This window comes from Macaca thibetana, chromosome 5 (assembly GCF_024542745.1).
Source record: "Macaca thibetana thibetana isolate TM-01 chromosome 5, ASM2454274v1, whole genome shotgun sequence".
NCBI lineage: Eukaryota > Metazoa > Chordata > Mammalia > Primates > Cercopithecidae > Macaca > Macaca thibetana.
The window spans coordinates 39,784,767-39,808,717 of NC_065582.1; the positions used below are offsets into that span (position 1 = coordinate 39,784,767).

The 23,951-nt window shown below is 39.1% G+C and overlaps 1 protein-coding gene across 2 annotated transcripts in view; it reads right to left on the bottom strand.

The window, feature by feature from the left end:
* The window catches only part of RPS3A (ribosomal protein S3A), a 1,130,248-nt gene that overhangs the window by 1,072,114 nt on the left and 34,183 nt on the right, over positions 1-23,951 (bottom strand). Inside the window, exon 1 of one of the 2 annotated variants that reach the window (XM_050791183.1) lies at positions 15,325-15,329. The exons of the other annotated variant lie outside the window; for it this stretch is intronic. The gene's annotated coding sequence lies outside the window, so the exon portion shown is untranslated. Of the gene's footprint in view, positions 1-15,324; positions 15,330-23,951 lie in introns of those variants that run through there. 2 annotated transcript variants of the gene reach the window in all.

A 23,951-nucleotide genomic window follows, 5' to 3' on the forward strand; every position in this document is an offset into this window, starting at 1 on the left:
GCTATCTAGGGTCCCCCAGCCCCCAGTCATCTCATTAGCATACAAAAGACATCACTCTGGAAATTCCAAGGGTTATAGGAGCTGTGTGCCAGGAACTGGGGACAAAGGCCAAACATTTAATTTTTTGTTCTATCTGAATATGTATTTGCTAAATTGGATACAATTCTACCCCACAGAAACAATTTCCAAAATGTCCTTTTATAATTATAGTTTTTAACCTTGAGAAGATAAACTTCTTTCTGTTTCAGAATCTAGTTGAGCAGCTTCTGTAGCAGAATTAGTTGGGAATAGGTAGTACTTATTAGTGGAAGTAGGGATACTTGGAAACTTATATTTGAGATTTCTAATAAAAATTCCAGGAAGTCTACAGACTTGGGTAGGACATAAATTAATTTGAGGAAATAGTGTATTCCATCTTTAAGAAAATTTCAAATGCCGAAACATGACTTTCTTTGTATTTTATATATTCTCTGTGTTCTCTGGAGGTGACACTCATTAGGTTAGAGGAAAAATCGGCCTTTTTCCCTTAGGATTCTTCTGTGTAATTCTCAGTATGGAAGATTTCCTACCATGTATGCATAATTTTCCATTTTCTTTCTCTGCCCAATCAGTTAGAGCAGTCCCTTCCCAAAACAAAATTTCACAAGATACACTCATCTCTTCTAGTCATTTAAAATGATGCTGGCCAAGAACCACTCAATTGCTTGAGTGAATTGATTTTACATCCCACCTATGGTTCTCAGCCTTGTTTTAACACACTGGATTGGTATTGTACACTGGGATAGAGAATGTTAACATGAAATGGAAGTAGAAGCATTTGAAAATTTTCCCCTTGTTTTTTATTGCACACTGGGATTAACTCTTTTCCAGTTCCAATAATTGGTTTTGTGTGAAGATATCTAGTATATTTCTTTTAGTCCCCATATTGTTACTAAGATCAAGAACTAAGGACGAAAGGTGTCAAATATCCCACATTCTACATACACAATTAGGAACAGCCTTCTTACCACGAGCTTTTATAAAGAGTCCAGGACTGACCCTTCTGTCACACCCAGAGTCAGTAGGAGAGGCTGGGGAGGTAGAAGAAGACTCAGTCTCTCAGGGAAGTGGGACGTTGGCTGGTTCATCACAGTTACATTCTGGATGGAGACATGAAGAGGGTTAGAGTTAGATGACACCAAAGTCCTCCTCTGCCCCTTTTATTTCCCAAAGAAAATTACACTTCTAGGGGAGGAGGGAAAAAATCATAAACATTTTCTCTGATTTTAGGGACATTGGAGATATGCAGCCAGGAGCTTCATTTTTCCTGTTTGCAAGATGTTTTTATTTTTCTAAAGCCAGAAAGGGTCAGCATAGGGTCCAGAGGAACCAGAGATAGATGGGCCCTGGGCTTTAGGGCTGGAGGAGGTGGTGGTGACCTCCTGCCATGGAGCCTTACTTGGCTTCTCACAAGCTGGCAGAGACCCAAGGTAGAAGCCTCCCAGCATCAAAGGTGGGAGATGACTGGACAGGGTACTCAGTCTGCAGTAGCAGGAAGGAACCCCTATACTTTGAGATGGGATCAAGATTTACATATATGTGAACTCTTTTTTTAATCTCCACTTGTTTAGGTTTTTTGTTATTGTTGTTTTGTTTTGTTTTGTTTTATCCAAGAACAATTCTGTTTTGTTTTGTTTACAGAATCAGGAGAAATGGATTGGGGGAAAATACTTGCTTAGGAAAGCTGGAAGAAAATGGACAGGATGTAGACATAGAGGTTAATTCAACCAACATGGTAAAGAGATTTGCTATAGGATAGAGAATAAAGATGGCGAAACTGAAACTTGATAGCCTGGAGAAGTTTATTGGAGGCTGTTGGTGAATGAGAAGCTTAGGAATAGCTGTGGCAAGTGAGAAGATTAGAGACGGGAAAGGATGTGGGAAATGTTGATTTGTATTATGAATCTCAACCCTTCCTAATGCTTTTCAAGAGCACAAATAAAGAATGGAGTCCTCTTTAATTTCTCTTGGCAATTGGACTGTATATCTTTACATGTAACTTCCAGCAGAGAGGAGCCACATGGGACCCCAAGAATTATTTGGGTTATAGCTATGCACTGACAGTGTACAATACCAACTCTGAGTATCCTAATCAAAGGCCATGAGAAGTCTTTTGGGTTAACGAAATTACCTATGTCCCAAATACCGTGCTATACCTGTGGGAAACTGTAATCGTAACTGGATTAGCTCCTGTGAATTGAAAATATAAGAATTGCAAAAATGTTAAAAAACTGATATTAGAAGATAGTAAAATGTCCAAGCATATAGGAAGAGCAGAAGCCACATGGTATAGGATGGGGCCATATGGTGCAGGAAGTTGGCAAAGAAGTGATAGTGCCCTGGCGAGTTAAGTGGAAAAGCATGTCCCTGAGATCAATGAGGTTAACAGAATGCTCTGTCTGGCTTCCTGCCCTGATACCTGTTCTCCCTCACGCATGGGGCCATGTAGCTCCTTATGAGGTTTGAGTCAGACCAGAGCTAGTAATTTGCCATCAGAAAAATGAAAGAATTCCTGAACTGGTGCCTCATGATCTGGAATAACATTATTGTAGCTAATACATGTTGAGCAAAAATACGTGCTGCACAATAACCTTTTGGTCAATGATGGATCACATACATGATGGTGGTCCTACAAATTTATAATGGAGTTGAAAAATTCCTATTGCTTAATGATATCATAGCCATCCTAATGTCATAGCGCAACACATTACTCACACGTTTGTGGCGATGCTGGTGTAAACAAACCTATTGTACTACCAGCTATATAAAAGTATAACATATACAATTATGTACAGTACATACTTGATAATAATAATAAATGACTGTGTTACAGGTTTATGTATGTACTACACTATACTTTCAATAGTTATTTTAGAGTGTACCTTTTCTACTTTTTTTTTTTTTTTTTTTTTAGACACTGAGTCTTGCTCTGTTGCCCAGGCTGGAGTACAGTGGCGCAATCTTGCTCACTGCAACCTCCACCTCCTGGGTTCAAGTGATTCTTATGCCTCAGCCTCCCGAGGAGCTGGGATTACAGGTGCCCACCGTGACGTCTGGCTAATTTTTGTATTTTTAGTAGAGATGGGGTTTCACCATATTAGCCAGGCTGGTCTTGAACTCCTGACTTCAAGTGACCTGCCCGCCTTGGCCTCCCGAAGTGCTGTGAAGCCTAAGCCACTGTGCCCAGCCTCTTTACTACTTATTTTTTTAAAAAGTTACCTGTAAAACAGCCTCAGAAAGATCCTTCAGGAGGTTTCCAGAAGAAGGCGTTGTTATCATAGGAGATGATCGCTCTATGCATGTTATTGCCCCTGAAGACCTTCCAGTGGGACAAGATGTGAAGGTGGAAGGCAGTGCTATTGATGATTCTGATCCTGTGTAGGCTGAGGCTAATGTGTGTCTTTGTGTCTTAGTTTTCAACAAAAATGTTTAAAAAGTAAGAAAATATTTTTTAAAGTTCTAAAATAGAAAAAAGCCTATAAATTAGGATAAAAGGAAAGGAAATATTTTTGTACATATGGACATGTTTGTGTTTTAAGCTAAGTGTTATTACAAAAGAATAAAAAGGTTAAAACAGTTAAAAAGTTCCCATAACATCTCTCTGAGTCAGATATTACTACTCTTGTTTTATGTGAGAAACCGAGACTTAGGAAGTTAAGTGGAAATGTCACCCTGGTGGTCAGTACAGAAAAAAGAAACAACTTTGGTGGTTTCAAGCAGAAAAGGATTTGATTTTCTGCATTTTGAAAATGAGATACTTAGGTGTAGATCTTTTGGTATTTATCCTGCTCAGCATTTTCTGAAGTTCCTGAATTTGTGGTTTGGTGTCTTGTCATTAGTTTAAAAAAGTTCTCAGCCATTATTATTTCTTTTGTTCCTTTTTCTTTTTCTTGTCCTTCTGGCATTCCCATTATATGTATGTTAATCTTTTGTAAATGTGCCACAGTTCTTGGATATTTTGTTTGGTCTTTTTCATTCTTTTTTCTCAATGGATTCAGTTTTAGAAGTGTCTACAGACATTTCTTCAAGCTTGCTGATTTTTTTCCTCAGCTGTGTCTATTCTATTGATGAGCCCATTAAAGGCAATCTATATTTCTGTTACAGTGTTTTTTATTTCTAGCATGTCCTTTAAGGTCTTCCTTAGAGTTTCTATCTCTTTGCTCTTATTACCATCTGTTCTTGCATGTTGTTTGCTTTTTCCGTTAGATGCCTTAGCATATTAATCATAGTTTATTTAAATCCTGGTCTGATAATTCCAAAACATCTGCCATATCTGAGTCTAGTTCTGATGCTTGTTTTGGCTCTATAGACTGTATTTTTTGCTTTTTAACATGCCTTGTAATTATTCCTGAACATTGGACGTGATGTAACAGGTAAAATGAATGGAGGTAAATATGCCTTTAGTATGAGGTATTATGTTGATTTGTCCAGAAATTGGGCTGGATTTACTATTTGCTGTAGTGACAGGTGGTAGAGGGTAATATTTTCATTAGTGTTCTTGTTTTTGTTTCTCTTCTCATATTTACATTTTCCTAGAGACTCCTGGAATAAGGTGTGAGGCTTGCAGTTCTTTCAGTTGTAATCCCCTACTTTTATAGAGGAGCCCTATTGATATTGGTGAGGTTTAGGCAGAGGGAAAACATTCTATAGTCCTATGATTAGGTCTGCTTCTTAGCAAGCTGAGTCCCTGGGCCGTGACCTTCTCACTTACTCCTCAGTTTCTGCTTCCTTGCCTTAGACGAGACAGGAAAGGCACAGGAGACTAGAGTTGGGTATTTCCTTTCCCCAAGATCAATTTGGCTTTGGTAAAACTCTAGTCCATTAGGGTCTTGTAAAATACAGATGCTCCTTGACTTATGATTGGGTTACGCTCTGATAAACCCATTGCAGGTTGAAAACATCACACGTTGAAAATGCAATTAATATACCTAACCTACTGAACAGCATAGCTTACCCTAGTCTATCTTAAATGTGCTTAAAATGCTTACATTAGCCTATAGTTGGGCAAAAGCATCTAACACAAGGTCTATTTTATAATAAAGTATTGAATATTTCATGTAATTTATTGAATACTATAGGTTGTGTAGAAATTGCAATAGTTTTACACCATCATAAAGTTAAAAAATTGTAAGTCACACCATCATAAGTTGGGGACCATCTATAGTTTCCCTTAAAGGCAGGCTTTGTTAAGGAAAATATAAATCTCCAGGCATATTTCCAAATGGTTACTTTTCCTTCCTCCTGCAGAAAGCACAAAGGGATTGTTGTGCGATCTTCACAGTGAGAGCCTGCTGGGGCTTCTAAAGATAAAACTTATAAAAGTGGGAGCCCCTTTAAGACTGTACACCCTGGAAGTTTTTAACTCTTCAAGCTAGTCTATGCTGAGCCTCTAGTAATTCCTCAATTTACAGTGTTAACTGTTCCTACCAATATTGGCTTCAGCTCCTAGTAAGCTGTGCCTTTCTGATTCTTCTGTGTGTCTCTGAAAGTTTGGGGGCAGCAGTTTGCCCTGTGACGTCAATTTCCTGATGGATCTAAGTAGGGTCATTGATTTTAAGTTTGTTTAGGTTTTTCCCTGTTGTAAGGACAGGAGTGACAAGGTCTAAGCTATTTACTTGTCAGACTGGAAACCAGAAGTTTTGCAGAAAGCAAATTAATACAAGGGATTAGATACTTACAGGTTTTTGGAAGAGGCTGGAAGAGTGGAAGCTGGGGCTACCACTGAACTCTTGAGGTCAACTTCTCATCACCATAACTTTAATCTAGAGGTTAAAAAGATGCTGCTGCTGCTGCCGTAATTGCTTCCACTCCAAAAGTAATTCAGCTCTGAAGTGTGGAATCCAACTCCAAATCCTCACATCTGTGAGTCTGGCCTTGCTGGCTCACCACCACAGGAGCATCTGTGACTCTAAACATCAGGACAGTCTTGTTACTAGTCTCAAGTCTAATTAATAACTGCACTTTTTTTTTTGGTTTGTGTATTTATTCTTTGTTTTGATTTGCCAAGTCTCTATTTGGTATTTCATTTTTGGTTATTGGGTCCCTGTCTTATTTCCCAATGTCTGATTCTCACTCTATCTTGCAATCTTGTCCCGTATCTCTGCTCATCCTGCCCAAGGTCCTGCCTTCCTCTGACCATTCCTGCCAGTCCCTTGAGAGAGTCCCCATAACCTATGACTTGTTTGACATGATCATCACTTGTTACTTTCTCTGAAGATCTGTCTATGACACCCGCTCTGAGTGGGAAAAGACTCAGGATAGATTAAGTAAAGAGAGTATATTAACAAACAGTTTGCATTGTATAATCTCAATTTTTGTTTGTGTGTGTGTGCATGCATGTGCATGTATGTATATACACATGGCAGGTTTGAAGACTGGAATTATATACATCAAAATATTAACAGTGAACTTCTCTGTGTGTTTTGGCTTAAGACAATTACATTTTACATTGATATGGGAAATATTTTTAAAATTTCCATACTGAACACATGCTACTTATGTGAAAAACATAAATGATTGTCTTGGGAGCATATTACAGATTTTAATGTTGATCAGCTATCTCCTGTGGTTGGTAGAATGAAAACTTTCATTTTTTCCCCCAAAATAAACCACATAGAGAACAAAGGACAGATATCTGCTATGCCATTGGCACTGTTTGTGTGCAAATTTCAAGGCTAATAAGGTCCATCACTACTCTAACTTTGCTTAAAATATGTAGAACAGAACTGTAGAAATCACTTTGTGAGATAATTTATGGGTGGCTCTTACAACACCTCCAGTCATTCTTCAAAGATTTAAATTTCACAAATGGAATACTCAAACTGATAAATATATCATTTTATTTTGGAAAATTGCATTATCTTTTTGTGTGACTGTGTGGTTTGGCTGTGTCTCCACCCAAATCTCATGCTGAATTGTAATCTCTATAATCCCCACCTGTTGAGGGAGGGACCTGGTGCGAGGTGTTTGAATCATGGGTTAGGTTTCCCCCATGCTGTTCCTGTGATAGTAAGTGAGTTCTCAGGAGATCTGATGGTTTTATAAGGCAGTTTTCCCTGTGATATTGTTTGGCTCTGTGTCCCCACCCAAATCTCATCTTGAATTGTACTCCCATAATTCTCACGTGTTGTGGGAGGGACCTGGTGAGAGAGAATTCAGTCACAGGGTTGGCTTCCTCCATACTGTTCTTGTGGTAAGGAATAAGACTTATGAGATCTGGTGGTTTTATCAGGGGTTTCTGCTTTTGCATCTTCCTCATTCTCTCTTTGCCTGCTGCCATCCACGTAAGACAGGATTTGCTCCTCCTTGCCTTCTGCCATGATTGTGAGGCTTCCCCAGCCACATGGAACTATAAGTCCAAATAAACCTCTTTATTTTGTAAATTGCCCAGATTCAGGTATATCTTTGTCAGCAGCATGAAAAGGGACTAATACATCCTGCTCGTGCTAGTTCTCTCTTTCCTGTGCCATGTGAAGAATGTCTTTGCTTCCCCTTCACCATCTGCCATGATTGTAAGTTTCCTGAGGCCTCCCCAGCCATGAGGAACTGTGAGTGAGTTAAACCTCTTTCTTTTATTAATTACCCAGGCTGCAGCAGTTCTTTATAGCAGTGTAAAAACAGATTAATACAATAATTGGTATAGCAGAGAGTGGGGTACTGCTATAAAGATACCCAAAAATGTGGAACTGACTTTGAAACTGAGTAACAGGTAGAGACTAGAACGGTTTGGAGTTCTCAGAAGAAGACAGGAAGATGTAGGAAAGTTTGGAACTTCCTAAAAACTTGTTGAATGGCTTTGACCAAAATGTTGATAGTGATATGGATAATGAAGTCCAGGCTGAGGTGGTCTCAGATGGAGATGAGGGACTTATTGGGAACTGGAGCAAAGGTCACTCATCATATGCCTTAGCAAAGAGATTGGTGGCATTTTGCCCCTGCCCTAGAGGTCTGTGGAACTTTGAACTTGAGAGATATGATCTGAAATTGAAACTTATGTTTAAAATGGAAGCAGAGAATAAAAGTTTGGAAAATTTGCAGCTTGACAATGTGGTAGAATAGAAAAACTTATTTTCAGGGAAGAAATTCAAGCCAGCTGCAGAAATTTGCATAAGTAATGAGGAGCCAAATGTTAATCACCAAGACAATGGGGAAAATATCTCCAGGGCATGTCAGAGGTCTTCATGGTTGCCTCTCCCATCATAAGTCTGAAGGCCTATGAGGAAAAAATGGTTTTTGTGGGCTTGGCCCAGGGACTTGCTGCTTTGTGCAGTCTTGAGACTTGGTGCCTGGCATCTCAGCTGTGGCTAAAACGGGCCAATGTACAGCTTAGGCCATTACTTCAGAGGGTGCAAGCCCCAACCCTTGTCAGCTTCCATGTGGTGTTGTGCCTGTGGGTGTGAAGAAGAGAAGACCTGAGGTTTGGGAACCTCCACCTAGATTTCAAAGGATGTATGGAAATGCCCGGATGTCCAGGCAGAGGCTACTGCAGGGGCAGGGCCTTCATGGAGAACCTCTGCTAGGGCAGGGCCGAAGGGAAAATGTGGGGTTGGAGCCCCCACACAGAGTTTCTACTGGGCACTGCCTAGTGAAGCTGTGAGAAAAGGGTCACCGTCTTCCATACCCCAGAATGGTAGCTCCACTGACAGCTTGCACTGTGTGCCTGGAAAAGCCACAGAAACATGCCAGCTGTGAAAGTGGCCAGGGAAGGGGTGCGGGGCTGTTACCTTCAAAGCCACAGGGGTGGAGCTGCCCAAGGCTGTGGAAGCCAGCCCTTTGCATCAGTGTGCCCTTGATGTGAGACATGGAGTCAAAGGAGATTATTTTGGAGCTCTAAGATTTAATGACTGCCCTGCTGGATTTTGGACTTGCATGGGGCCTGTAGCCCCTTTGTTTTGGCCAATTTCTCCCATTTGGAATGAGCACATTTATCCAATGCCTGCAAACCCCTTTGTATCTTGGAAGTAACTAATTTACTTTTGATATTACAGGCTCCTAGGTGGGAGGGACTTGCTTTGTCTCAGATGCAACTTTGGACTCGAACTTTTGGGTTAATGCTGGAATGAGTTAAGACTTTGGGGGGACTGCTGGGAAGGCATGATTGTGTTTTGAAATGTATAAAGGATATGAGATTTGGGAGGGGCCAGGGATGGAATGATATGGTTTGGCTGTGTCCCCACTCAAATCTCATCTTGAATTGTAATCCCCAGATGTTGAGGGAGAGACCTGGTGGGAGGTGATTGGATCATGGAAGCGGTTTCTCCCATGCTGTTCTCATGATAGTGATTGAGTTCTCAAGAGATCTGACGGTTTTATAAGGCAGTTTTCCCTGTTCTTGCTAACTCTCTCTTTCCTGTCACAATGTGAAGAAGGTCTTCGCTTCCCCTTCACCTTCCGCCATGATTGTAAGTTTCCTGAGGCCTCCCCAGCCCAGGAGAATTGTGAGTCAATTAAGCCTCTTTTCTTTATAAATTACCCAGTTTCAGGCAGTTCTTTGTAGCAGTGTGAACACTGACTAATACATTATGTATTTCAGTTTTGAGGATATCTTTAATGACATGAAGTTGTCAGCATGTTTTCTAAGAATGAGAAAGTTAAAAGCAGTTTCTCTCAAGAATTAGAGGGACTTCACTTGAAAGTCAGAAAAAAAAAATACTTTAAAAAGCGGCACATTTATTATGTGCCAGGAACTCTTCCAAGCTTTGCAGGGATCGGTGAATTTATTTCTCACACTAGCTCTAAGTTGTAGTGTTATTATTACCCCTGTTTTTATAGTTAAAGAAACTGAGGTACAGAAAAGTTAAGTATCATGTACAAGATAATATCCCCAACGTCTGGACATATGTTTTCAATTCAGTTTCACAAGCCTGGGGGTGCTATATCAACTGTGCTCGTACCAAAGTCACATGAAGTGAGACTGTAATTGAATAAGGCACTTAAGTAGTACCTCTGCATAGAGGCCACTCTCAATGAAATTCTGATTTTTTTCTCTCTTAAGGTGGAAGCCCTTGCAAAACTTAACCTTAATAGCTAATCAACAGTTTTCCCTCAACATTGACACTGAATTTAACAAGTTGTTTATCAAGGAGCTTTTGGAGTCAAGTATCAGAAATTTCCATAGTACCTGGAATATCCTATTTGTTAAAAAATCAGATTACAGTTTCTAGAATTCCAAGAATTATATCTAATGTTGCTTGTGATATTAACATGGTAACAGCAGAAAGTGAACTTACAGAAAGTTTTTATTTCAATACAGTGATAAAGGAAAAATATATTTCTTAGGCAACTATAAAAATGACCCTGGTCATCATCCTACTGAAGATAGAACATGGAAAACCCATGATGTTCTTTATAAAAAAAGAAAAGCTTCCAAGCTTCTAGGATTATTTGGTTTCTAACATTTTCTTCTTCTTCTTCTTCAAAATGTGTCATTTTTGTCACACGTTCTAGAAAGACACTCTGTGGTGTTGGGCTTCCAGTAGAAGGGCATTGTTCATAATCTCAAGTTAGTATTGATTTCTGAGTCAGAAATGGTACATTATGATGAGCATGAACCTGTTTCTTATTACTGCTGCTCTCCCAGCAGAGATAGAGAAGCACTAAGGCACAAAATATGAGACGCATTGAGTTCTCAATTGCTTCCTTATCAAAACCGTATCATCCATAGAGCAGAAAGCCAACAAAGAAATCCTTGCCGTTATCAGCAGGGCCAAGAAGTTCTACAATCACTTCTGTATTCACGCTTTTAATTTTGTATTGATCACATGCCTCTTTGGTGATCCTTTTATAAGGATAATCCCATGCCCTACATTAGGTCACTGTGTAAGGAGCTCTGGAGTCTTTTGTTAAGGACATACGTACTTGAGCTTGTTTATGAGCAGGAGAGAATTACTTTAAATACTGATGTCCTAATCCTTTGCCATAAGTGAACTTGGATTGTGCTTTACTACACTGGCTGGGAATTCTGACATTTTATAACTGCCCTGACTCACTTTGTACAGATGACTAAATAGATGACGGTAGGTTTTTCAGATCATCTCTACCTTACAATGAATATGGATGGGGTGCCTGAAAAATCTAAATAACCGAATGTATAAGTTATCTGCTCCAAATAGATGCCTTGTGTGGGAAAATTACATTGTTTCTCAGTGCCTATGAGGGTTCAATAACTGTTGACTAAGTGTTTCTAAGAGGGGATCTTCACATTACCTTAGCATATCATAAGATGTATATCAAGACATTATTTCCATGAGAGCATTGGCTAGAATCTACATCTGGTAGCCTGGCTTTGAGTCAGATTTTAAAATGGATGGTAAACCAATGTAGCTTATCTATTTAATAAATATTTATCGAGTACACAGTATATGCCAGGATACTTCATATTAAGTCATCAATGTATTAATTTTAAGTAGTAACAGACCAAAGCCTTTTGATTATTGCAGGGAAAGGGCTTTACTGAATTTTGATATATTCCTAATTAAAAATACATAAAATACTGCTAGTTTCATCTCAAACCTATGAAATAAAACTGAATAGCTTTGAGGTAGGCAGGTCAGATATTTTGTTTCTTATTCTTTATATTTTATCTCAGTTTAATCATCCTCAAGCAAATAGTCATAAACGCATAGCATGGATTCTTAAAGTAGGTCTTAAATTGAACTTATTAGGTCTTTTTTGTTTTGTTCAGCATTTCCCCATAAGTTCACTAATAGAATCTAGTATGACCATCCTGGGTTTAAATTCTGGCTCTGTCACCTAAGCTGGGGCAACCACTTAAACTTCCTGAGCCTCAGTTTCTTCATCTATGAAACGGTTAAAAATAAGTTTATTACTCGTAGGCCGCAAGTAATGTACAAAAGTTGTTGGGAATTTATTAAAATAACAGGCAACTTTTTAACTGGGTCTTAAAAGATGATAAAATTTTTAAAAATGTACTAATACACACACATGTAAACACACACACACACAAAGGTGACAGGCTTTCTCTAGGTAAAGAAGAAGGAGAAGAACATTCAGGTGGAGGAAATGTCACATGTTATGTAAGAGGAGAGTATAATATTTAAAACTATAGGCTTGACATGGTGGCTCAAGGCTGTAATCCCGGCACTTTGGGAGGCTGAGGCAGGTGGATTACCTGAGGTCAGAAGCTCAAGACCAGTCTGGCCAACATGGCAAAATGCCGTCTCTACCAAAAATACAAAAATTAGCCAGGCACAGTGGCGTGCACCTGTAATCCCAGCTACTTGGGAGGCTGAGGCAGGAGAATTGCTTGAACCCGGGAGGCGGAGGTTGCAGTGAGCCGAGATGGTGCCACTGCACTCCAGCCTGGGTGACAGAGTGGACTCCATCTCAAAACAAAAACAAAAACAAAAAACCTGTACTTTAGGGGTCAACTGATGACCCCTAATTTGGATTACACACACCTAAGGGGCATGCACACTGCCATTTAGTCACAAGGCTATAGTCGAAGGGTATAGAGAAAAAGCTTTAGCTATTTTTGTCTCTCTTCATTACTATAGGCTTAAAATACATATGTATTATAATATTAGTTTCATGCTAGTAATACCGACTTTCATTGGTGAAAGTAGTGGCTAGGTAATTAGTCACTAATTAGCCATTCAAGATATTAGAAATGGGCTTTCAGTAGTTATATTAGTGGTGCTCAAGGTATGTAGTTTGGCGAATATATTTTTGAGACACTCCTATCTTGCATGATTAGGTATAGAAATTTAGCAAAGTCTCTATCTCTACTCTTAAGAATGGCATATCAGATGTAACCCTCAATCAGTTCTGCGTGTAAGCGCTTATTCTCTGATTCTTGGTTGCCAGAATTGGAGTAAATACAGTATATTTAGTATGCACAATATAGTCAGTTAGCTGAATCCTGCTACCAGAATGTTGTCTCATTTGCCTCCGGTGAGGTATTATGGACAAAAAGCTCAAACTGCACTGAAGTTCAAGTTAAATATGCTGTTTCACTCTTGTGTCTGCTTGCTAATTAATGTCTGTTGTGGAAGAATTTGGTATGAGACTTACTTTAATTATAACCAAGAAGCCAGGTTGTGGGGTAGTAGGTAACTCTCACCTACTTCAAATGTTTTCTGGGGCTATCATTAGCTACCAAAAAGCACCAGACTAGGTTAGCCTGGGTCTAATGTGAATGAGCTTGGAGCCAACTAAAAGGCACAGAGCACGAGCTCTCAGGGAACAGCCAGCAGTTTAGGATGCTTGGAGTCTGGGAACATTGAGTGCAGGGAGAAAGGTAGTACGAAATCAATTTAGAAAATAAGTTTGGGGCCACCTGGTGGAAGAGATGTGTGTTTCAGTCTAATAAGAGTATTCACAAAGCAAGGAGTCAGGATTTTTAGAAGGTGAGTTCCATACTTCAGACTTGCTCTCTGGCTGCCATGTGGTGGGAGAGAGCTCAGTTAGACCAGAGGTTAGTAAACGATGACCTGCGGGACAAACCTTGCCTGCTGCCTGTTGTGGTACAGCCAGTGAACTAAGAATGGCACTTGCATTTTTAAGTGGGGGGATTAAAAAAGAAGAAAACTATTTCATGCCATGTAAAAATTGTATGAAGTTCAATCTCTATGTCCATATATTAAGTCTTGTTGTTGGATTACAGCCATACCCATTCCCTGTCCATTGCTGCTTTAGCTCTGCAGCCAGGGAGTTGAATAATCACAGGAACAAGATGGCTCTCAAAACCTAAAATATTTGCTCTCTGGCCTTTTACAGAAAAAGGTCACCAGTCCTTCAGTTAGACTAGGATTGCCATAGCCCATCTGAGAAGCGAGAGAACAGGTAGTGAAGGAGTGGTGCAGGGACTTTCCTGGGTACAATTATTTAATATAAGAACTTAGATTGAATTTTGGTGGTGAGGGAGTGCCTGATGACTCCTCATCCTCCTCCTTTGTCTTGTGATGCTATAAAATGAGGAAGCATATTTGGGAGAAGAAATAATTTGGTGAGATAGGAGAGGCAGACATTAATTTGGTTGGGCTTATTGAATATGAGCTACCTGTGGAAAATCTAAGTAGAGGAATCTCATATGTATGTCTTGAGGGATGTTGAGACTGGAGAATTGAGGTTTATTCATTTAAGGCCCTGTTTGAAAGTCAGATCTTTTAAGGTTAGGCAGAGGAAGACAAGCCAGAGAAGGAAGAGAACTGGAGGAGAACACTGTTTTAAATAGAAATCAAAGATTAAGAGCTCTTGCTTCAAGAAAGGAATGACTAATAGTGTCAAATGCTGCAGAGTTCAAATGAGCTGAATATAGAAATGGATTTATTACACTCAGCAATTGGCCGGTTATTGGCAGGATTAAGCAGTTTTGCTAAAGTTGAGGATTGCCTGCTTAGCAATTCCACTTGATCTCATTGCTACTTCAAGTCAACATATTCTAATTGGAACTCATTGCTTTTCTGATTCTGACACCCCACCACTGAAATCAGTGTTTCCTTTCTTAGGGATGAATCTGTCATTTATCCAACTGTCAAGCCAGAAACCTGGGGGTCAGACTGGACATGTGGTTATCCTTCACCCCAGATAACTGATCAATTACTAAGTCACATTAATTCTATTTCCTTAATATGTCTTCAACATGCCCAGGACTCTATTTCCACTGTCATCCCTAGAATGCAGTTATAGAGTCTCTCTGCTGGACTCTTATACCAGTGTCTTAATTGTTCTTTCCCATCTGTCCTCCTCTCTCCTAATTTATTCTCTACTTATGGCCAGAGAGATCCTTTTTTTTTTCCAAATGGAGTTTTGCTCTTGTCACCCAGCCTGGAGTGCAATGGCACAATCTTGGCTTACTGCAACCTCCGCCTCCTGAATTCAAGTGATTTTTCTGCCTCAGCCTCCCAAATAGCTGAGATTATAGGCACATGCCACCATGCCTGGCTAATTTTGTATTTTTAGGAGAGACAGGGTTTCACCATGTTGATCAGGCTGGTCTCAAACTCCTGACCTCAAGTGATCCACCCACCTTAGCCTCCTCAAGTGTTGGGATTACAGGCATGAGCCACTGTGCCCAGCCAAGAGATCCTTTTAAAAGCAGTGCGATCAAGTCCTATCCCTGCTTAAAGCCCTTTTCCTACCACCCTAAAAGTAAAGAACAAATCCTCAATTTGGCTCACTGGGTGTCCCACTAACATCATTTTGTACCATTTCCCCCTGAGTCTCTACAGTAAAGTCACACCAGCCCTCTTCCAGTTCCTTGAAAACACATTTCCTTCTACTTCAGGGACTTCCCATCCATTAATCATTTAGCTTGGAACATTTCCCCCACTTCCCCTTTATGTAGTTAATACTTTAGAACTCTTTGCCTGTTAGTTTCTGCCACACCATCTGCAGGGAATCCTCCAATTTCCCAGTCTAGCTTTGTCTTCTTATGCACTATCACAGCTCTGGAGTTCTTTTCTACTGAGAAGCAAAGGTATTGTCTAGCATCTGTTTTCTCTTCTTGAAATCAGGAGCTATGTCACCCAACTCACCTCTGTGGCTCCAGTACCAGGGTCAAGCAGTGCCTTTTCACTCAATGATTCCTTGTGGAATGGATGCATAGTAAGAATGCAGAAATGGAGAGTTCCATACATTTTGGTCCCATCAGTTTTCTGTAAGTTTGGATTCCAAAGGGAAGGAGAACAACTTAATAACAGCAAAAGTAGATTCAAAATAGCAAATAAATTCAAAATAAAGGTTTTGTTGTTGTTGTTTTGTTTTTTACAGATAGGGAAGACTTGAATCTATTCCAGAGTAAAGGAATTCAAAAGGAAGAGAAGTGACGTTCTGAGAGAGACGGAGCGAGGGGTAACTGGAGAAGCGGGGAGGGGAGGGAATGTAGAGGTCAGCTGGAAGGGAAGGGGGAGAGAGCTGCCTCCTGATGCTTAGGGAAGTGCATAAGAATTAGGGTCACAATGGATAACTGAACATATTATGAAGACATTTGGAAGCAATTAATATTTGGGCTCAGTTTTCTCTTAGAAGTGGGAAGCTGTTATGGATTGAATTGTGATCCCCAAAATGATTTGTTAAAAGTCTAAACCTCTGGTAACTATGAATGTGACCTAATTTAGACATAGGGTCTTCATAGGTGTAACTAAGTTATGGCTCCTAGTTTAGCTTGGATTAGATGAGATCTAATCCAATACAACCAATGCCCTTATAAAAAGAGGAAAATGCCATGTGATGACAGAGGCAGGGACCGGAGTCAGGCAGCTGGAAGCCAAGGAATGCCAAAGATTTCCGGCCACCACCAGGAGCGAGGAAGAGGTAAGACAGGATTCCACGCAGTCTCCCAGGGAGCATGCCTGTGGCCATCTTATTCTCAGACTTCCAGCCTCTAGAACCACGAGAGAATAAAGTTCTGTTGTTTTAAGCCATCCAGTTTAAGCTACCTTGTTATAGCAGCCCTAATAATCGAGTACAGATTTATGACCATTTCTTCGAGTGGCATGGAGCATAGTGTTGGCTTGAGGACAATGATGAAGGTACAGAAAAGCCACTGTGGGAAAAGACAGAGGGAGTGGATTTAAATCTAGCTGAATATTTCCTGAGTCTTTAAAGCCATGATAGGGTGATGAAATAAGAAACAGAAATTTTAAAGACCATGTGGAACAATGGAAAGCAACCAGGTAAATATTATTGTTAAAGTATGAAATTTAGCTGTACCGGTTGGGCACGGTGGCTCACGCCTGTAATCCCAGCACTTTGGGAGGCTGAGGTGAGTGGATTACCTGAGGTCAGGAGTTCAAGACCAGCCTGGTCAACAGGGTGGAACCCGTCTTTACTAAAAGTACAAAAATTAGCTGGGTGTGGTGGCACATGCCTGTAATCCCAGCTACTGGGGAGGCTGAGGCAGGAAAATTGCTTGAACCTGGGAGGCGGAGGTTGCAGTGAGCCAAGATCACACCACTGCACTCCAGCCTGGGAGAAGAATTGAGATTCCGTCTTTAAAAAAAAAAAAAATTAGCTATACCCTGTCAGCCAAGTCTAAAAATACATAATGTGGACACTTCTCTTTATTTTTAAGAAAGAAGTATAATGATTCTTAAAAAAAACAAATATTTTCTTGGTGTTGGTTTCTTATTTGAAGAACTGAGAATAACATAGTAGCAACAGATTTTATACAAAATGTAGATTCAACTCTTTTAAGCATCTACTTTGTGTCAGACCTCTATGTTATCTCATTTACTTTAATCATTACTTAATGTAGGTATTTTGTTCTCTTATTAATCTGAGAGCTGAATTTTAAAGATATCACCCAGGCAGCATGAGGATATTGCTGACTCTGAAATAAAAGGTCTCTGAACTCCCTTTAATTTCTAATACCTTCAGTTCCTCTTTCTACCATATAAGGTTGCAGGAGTGTTTTTCACGTAGGTATTTCTTAAAGGAATTGCTAAATGCATAACAATAAAATGTAAATTCAGTGAAGATAGGTTTTCAGTGGCTTAAGTCTATGTAGTCCAAGTACATAGCTCTCTGGAGATCTATTTTGATAAAGAAGACAGTTTAGAATACCTAAAGAGAGGAATGGATAAGCCATCTTGCTCAAAAATCACTTCTCCCTGTTGTATTTTGACAGAATCCATGGAGCAGTCTGTTCAAATTAAATTCTGGCAAGAATCCTAGAGTGCAAATATCTGGCATTATTGCTTGAAAGGAGACTCACATGGTTCTGATATCAGAATGCACTAGGCCAGTTTTACTTTCTATTGAAGTTGAAAGCCTGACTTGTGTTCTTGCTTGGATCGAGGGTCATTGCACCTCTATGTCCTAATTAAAAATTTAGTGAGTGAATAAATTAATTTAAAAATTCTATATTAGCAATATAAGCTCAGAAATCATACAACGGATGCTATGTTGTGGCTATTTAGAGCAGCATAAATGTTCCTAGCCTTGTTGCTATTGAACATTTCTAATTTCATTGCCTGATCTGAAGGTCAAGGGCATGAACTTGATGGAAAAAAATCCTCCTTTGGGGAATCATTAGAGGAAGTTTGCCCCAGTTCACCACCAGTGATCACAGAAGAGGGGGTCCAAATGGTGCACAAAGCATACTTGCCCTTCAGTGACCCTCAAAGCACCCTGTGGCTCCATGTGTCTTTGACCAAGTTTATAGCCTCCCATTGCCCTTTGTGGCTATTGTGAAGCACCCGGGGGAGAAAGATGATCTCAGGTAGCCAGGACCCAAACTGTGCAAAATTGTCAAGATCACAATCAACAGTGCTGATTATTTACATGCAGCACCAACCACATGATCTTTATCTGTGGGATCAGGAACCACATCGACATATATCATCTAGTGCTGCCTTTTGAATCGCAGCTCCTGAGCATTAAGATGGAAAGTAACAGGAACCCCATAGGGCTATGGATTGTATAGCAACATATTCTTTTTCCAGAGATCTGTAAAGTACTGTTGGGTAAGCCTAACATCTGATTAAATCAGAATATCTAATGAATTATTAAAATAAAAAACACCCCATGCAGGCTTCTTGATGACTCTGAAAACTACTCAGCTACAATATAAATATCTTCTGCATACTTACAATGCTTTAATAGCCAAAATCATGCTACCAACTATGCTTTCACCATAAGTCTTTTATAATAGTAATGAATTATATTTGACTTTTAAAAGAAAGAGCTTTGACATTTATTTTACAAATTCATGTAACTTTTTTGGTTTCTCTCTCTTTTGTTTTTGGTGCTTATAGGGGAGCATGGATTAATGGGACGGAGGTAGGAGTCTGGGATATTCCACTGATACATTGTCCTAAAATGCCAAATATATTTATTTACTCAAATGAAATTCTTGAGATGGAATAAAGAGTAGGCAGGAGAGAATGAAAAAAAGTGAGAATGTGATACATTTCTATCTGAATCAAATAAAAGGACATGCCCATTTTACAATGGGTATTATGTAAATGAAACAACACAATAATTGTTAATTAACAAACAGTATTGCAAACAGCCACGAAAAGATTGAATTCTTTAAACAAGATTGTTGTTATTGAAATCAGTAGAAGCTATCATAAAGAAAGTTGAACAACAATTTGGTGAAAACTAGTTAGCTTTTCTGTTAACAACATGAAAAATTTGTAAAAGAGATGTAGTTCGGTAACCATTTAAGGTAAATTTGTTACATTTTCCACAATGAGAAGTAAGGAAAATCATTAAAGAAAAATATCAAAGATAGACAAATTTTTTGGTATAACCTATTGTGAAAAAATTGAATTCAGAGTACATAGCCTTTTGACCTTTATTCCCCTGACTGGGTTAAAAAAATATGAGCAGGCTAGACTGTCCAGCTGATGACTTGGGGAAGGAATGCTGTTATTTTTAACTAGGCAAATACTTACAGAGTCATCTGTTTTGAACAAAGAAGACTGATAGTCCTGTTCTGCATTTTCCCTGTGTCTGGAGTCTGAACTTGGCTGACTCCAAATTAGGAAGAAACACCCCTGACTTCAATACAACTTTACAATCAGTTAAGAACCTCTGTTGGCTATAACATTTAAGTTTTCACTTACATTTTTTCACTTAAATTCTATTATTAAGACATTGACATATTTTTAAGAACAAATGAAGGCGTAAGACCGTAAAGAGGTGTCTGATGAAACTCATACTCCTAGTAAGTATTTTCAGTAAACCATTAAATGATGTCAGAAATGCCACTTCCAGAAGTCTGAAAATGAACAAACACCTAGCTCTGCAGAAAGAACTAACTACCCTGCATTAACTGTTGGCATTTGGAAGAATGCTGTAAAAAAATCAGTTGTTATGAAAGTTTATTGCTCATTTCTGATTGTTTATGTTTTATTTGGAGGCTCTATAACTTGAAGCAGTAGGTTCAGCAAAGAGAAAAAAAATACTATTTTGTTTTAGATACTTCATACTTAGAGTCTAAATTTATACAAATACGGGCTACAATTTTTAGCTTAAAATTGTTAGGAAGTCCTATTTAGTTTATTTCTCCAAATTTAGGTCTGCGGAGGCTGGGTTACATTCTGATGAGACTCACTCTACTTCTGATTGCTCCTTTTCCTAGGACATGGCCCACCTGGGCTTTAATTCAGAGTGTGGTAAGTTTTTGTTTCCTCCACTCAGAGAGAGACAGTAAGAATGTCAGCTCTGCTGATCAGAGACTTTAGACTTAGGTTTTTAAGTTCTTGCCTCATGCAACTTCAGGATTCGTGAAGTCTTGGATGGTAAACTGGCCACGTGTTTGAGGCCCCCAAAGTTTCCGGTCTTATCGTTCCAACCTTGTAGCAACTGCCAATAGTTTGCCATTTTCTCCGCCCCACAGCATAGTTTAACCCCGTTTCTGTCTCCAGTCCTATCCCTCTGGAATTGGTAAAAACCCTGGAAAAAGAGGCTCAGACCTTCAGCTCACCTCTGAGAGGCTCTCTCCTCTCTAGAACTTTAATCCTTGAATTAATTCCCCTTTACCTCTGCAAATCTTGGATGCTTAAAAAAATGTGAGTGTTGTATTTTATCTAGCTTTCTGGTTGTAGGAACATTGGCCTGCCTGAAAATAGTCTATCCATGTAATTGTTTTTCAGTTTCATCTCATTAGGGTTCAAAAAGTCTACAGCTCATCCATGGTCACTCGTCGTGGACCAGAGCTAGAGGAAGCAGAATCTAGAAGGAAGAGCCTGGAACGCTGCAGTCAGGCTGGGGTTCTCATTCTGACTCTCCTACTCAGTCTGCCAGGACTATAAAGAGTTGTCATGCAGTGGTTGGGGGTCCTAACTCTTGTTGGCAGACGACTGGGGCTCTATGTTTGTTCCAGAGCTAGTTGTGGGAAATTGCAACATTCACATAGCCTCCCTCACCCTCTGTTTCCACATTATAGAATATGAACAATAACAATACCATCTAGGATTTTTATGAAGATTTAAAAAAAGTAATGCACAGTATTTTTATCAATAAAAGCTAGCTGTTGTTATTCCTAGTTTGAAAAACTTACATAATCTTACTAAGTTGATTTCCTTATGAACAAAAAAATGAATATAATGCCTATCTTACAGGGTGGGTATAAGGATGAAAGGAAAATGAATGTTGGTTTATATGACAATGTAGTGTACTATAGCACTCTAGACATGAGGGGTATTCATTAATTAATTTACATCTCATCTTACAAACTTTCCTTGAGATATAATAAGAGAGTTTACATTTTAAATTTTGCTGGCTTATTTAATGTGGATTCAGATTTTTGAGGTACTGCCCATATCTTATTCCTCTGTACCACAAGCACCTGGCCCAGAGCCTACCATGACAATACATATTTGTTGAAGAGATGAATCAGTGAATACTAACTTATCCTTCTATAGTTCATTATTCACTCCAGCTCCCAGCACATCTCTTTGTTCAAAATATGAGCCAAATAAATATTTGTTGAATAGATGAATTATTCAGAATCATAAAATGCTTAATAGTTTATTCAGAGATAATATAAATCTTTTTCTCAACCTGATTTAGGAAACTATTTCATTTGGATAGCAACCTACCTGGTTCTGATCAATGTGGTCTGGTGGTTATAGAGGAAGTGGGGCTAAGAATATTTACCCATCCAAGGCAAGGTCTTCACTTTCACTTATCAGTTCAGGTCACTAAATACATTTTCTTATTCTCCCTGATTGTAGGTTGATGCAGCAAGAATGTACATTTAGATGATGGAGCAGGATATAGCTGGATTCAGGGAGTAGAAGCAAGATGGCTTTTGTACTGAAGGATAAAACACTAAAACAACAGCAATCAAAAACTGTTTTTTAAAGTGCACATACCATACATACTCTCAATCATACTATGTGAGTTTAACATTCAAAAGATAGATACTGCAAAGTACACTTCACCTAAGTAGGAAAATCTTCGCTAAACCATGATCAGTTGCCACTTTAACTGAAAAAATAATAAAATTACATTTAATGAGTTTTTATGATGTTCTTGGTATTGTGCCTTACATTTCCTGAATGTTATCTCAGTTAATCATTGCAGAAATGACAGTGGTTCTGTTGCTGGAAAAGGAGCCCTGATTCAGACCCCAAGAGAAGGTTCTTAGATCTCATGGAGGAAGGAATTCAAGGTGAGTCACAGAGTGCAGTGAGAAGGGATGGTTTATTGAAAGCTACTGAGATACAGCATAGGGCATTCTCAAAAAACAAGAGGAGGAATACCTCATTGTTAAAGTTTTCTTATATAGGGGTATTATCTATATAAAAGCTCCGCTATGTCTACGTGTGGGTGGGCTGACTGCATGATGAAATTTATTATTTTGCTGATTTAAAGAAAACTATATGATATGGTTTGGCTCTGTGTCCCCACCCAAATCTCACCTTGAATTGTAATAATTCTCACATGTCAAGGGTGGGACCAGATGGAGATAATTGAATCATGGGGGCAGTTTCCCCCATGCTGTTCTCATGCTAGTGAGTGAGTTCTCCTGAGATCTGATGGTTTTATAAGGGGCTCGGTACTCATTCTCTCTCCTGCTGCCCTGTGAAGAGGTGCCTTCTGCCATGATTGTAAGTTTCCTGAGGCCTCCCCAGCCATGAGAAACTGTGAATCAATTAAACCTCTTTTCTCTATAAATAGCCCAGTCTTGGGTATTTCTTCATAGCAGCGTGAGAATGGACTAATACACTATCCTTGGCATTTTAGTGTGTAAGTACATCAAAGCATAACTATAATTATCTTGAAAGTATATATTGTTATGGACATCAGGACACCTGGACTATCCGTTGTTGTGGGAGTATGTCCTTGCAGGTATCTTTATACCATTTCCTCAACTCTAAACATCTTATGACCATGAGTTGTGACTGGTAAGGATGAAGTTATTTTAAAATAGCGTCACCCTAGCTCTCATATCCTCCTGTTTCCTTAACATTTCTTTGAGATAGGTCCTCTTGATGTCTCATTATACAAATGAAGACAGTGGAATGAGTTTAAGAACTTGTCCATGGTCACACAGACAATATGTGGGGGCAGATATTTAAGCCAGAAGTGGCTTTCTGAAGGTTTCCTTGACTAGTAGGCACTACTACTGTGATTCTTCCCATCAGAATCAATGTCTTTTTAAAAAAAGTATCACGTAATATCTTCTTTACTACTCTGACATGAAATTCACAGAAAATATAACACTCCCCAATTAAAAAAAAAAAAAGTCCCTGACTTTAATATAAAGGAGAAATTCAAGGCAGGTATTTTTTATGAAGTAATATGGTTTTCAATAAGTAAATACTTTGACTTGATGACACTAGAAGACATCATGAAGTGGTCAGACGCTACGCTCATCTGCAGAATCTTCATAAATGTGTCAGCTGGAAAAGCAGAATGGGATAGGTGTGTAGTATCAGTGACTCAAATACAGGTGAAAGGACTTTCCAAAATGGTTAACAATTTTTGGGAAAGTTTCAAACTAAATAAAGTAGTTTTACTTCTATTTATGCTACTGTTTAATTTCTGTAAAATTCAGTTTGCATGAAAATCATGCAAAAGACTTTGTGTTTATATGTAAAACATGAGATAAGTATAAGCAGGCTGTTCATGTAGATGAATGACCAATGGGACATTGCAAAGATGTGAGGGATGGAGAGTCAGTTTCCCAGGGCAGGATAGTTCCATACCTGGTCGGATGCCCAGGATTCTTGGCCCTCACCCATTAATGCCAGGAACACCTTCCAAATCATTGTGAAATTCATAAAATGACCTCCACGAATTTCTAAATTGCCACTAGGGTGGTCTTGCTCCAGGTGAGAACTACTGCTCCATTGAATACCCAAAAGAAACTAGCACTGCAAAACCAAGGGAAATTACATAGTGCTAGATGAGTTAATGGAATAAGGAGCAGAAGTGTAATAGCGCAATTAATTATTGAGTGGTATTTAAGAATGGAAATAGAAATAGGG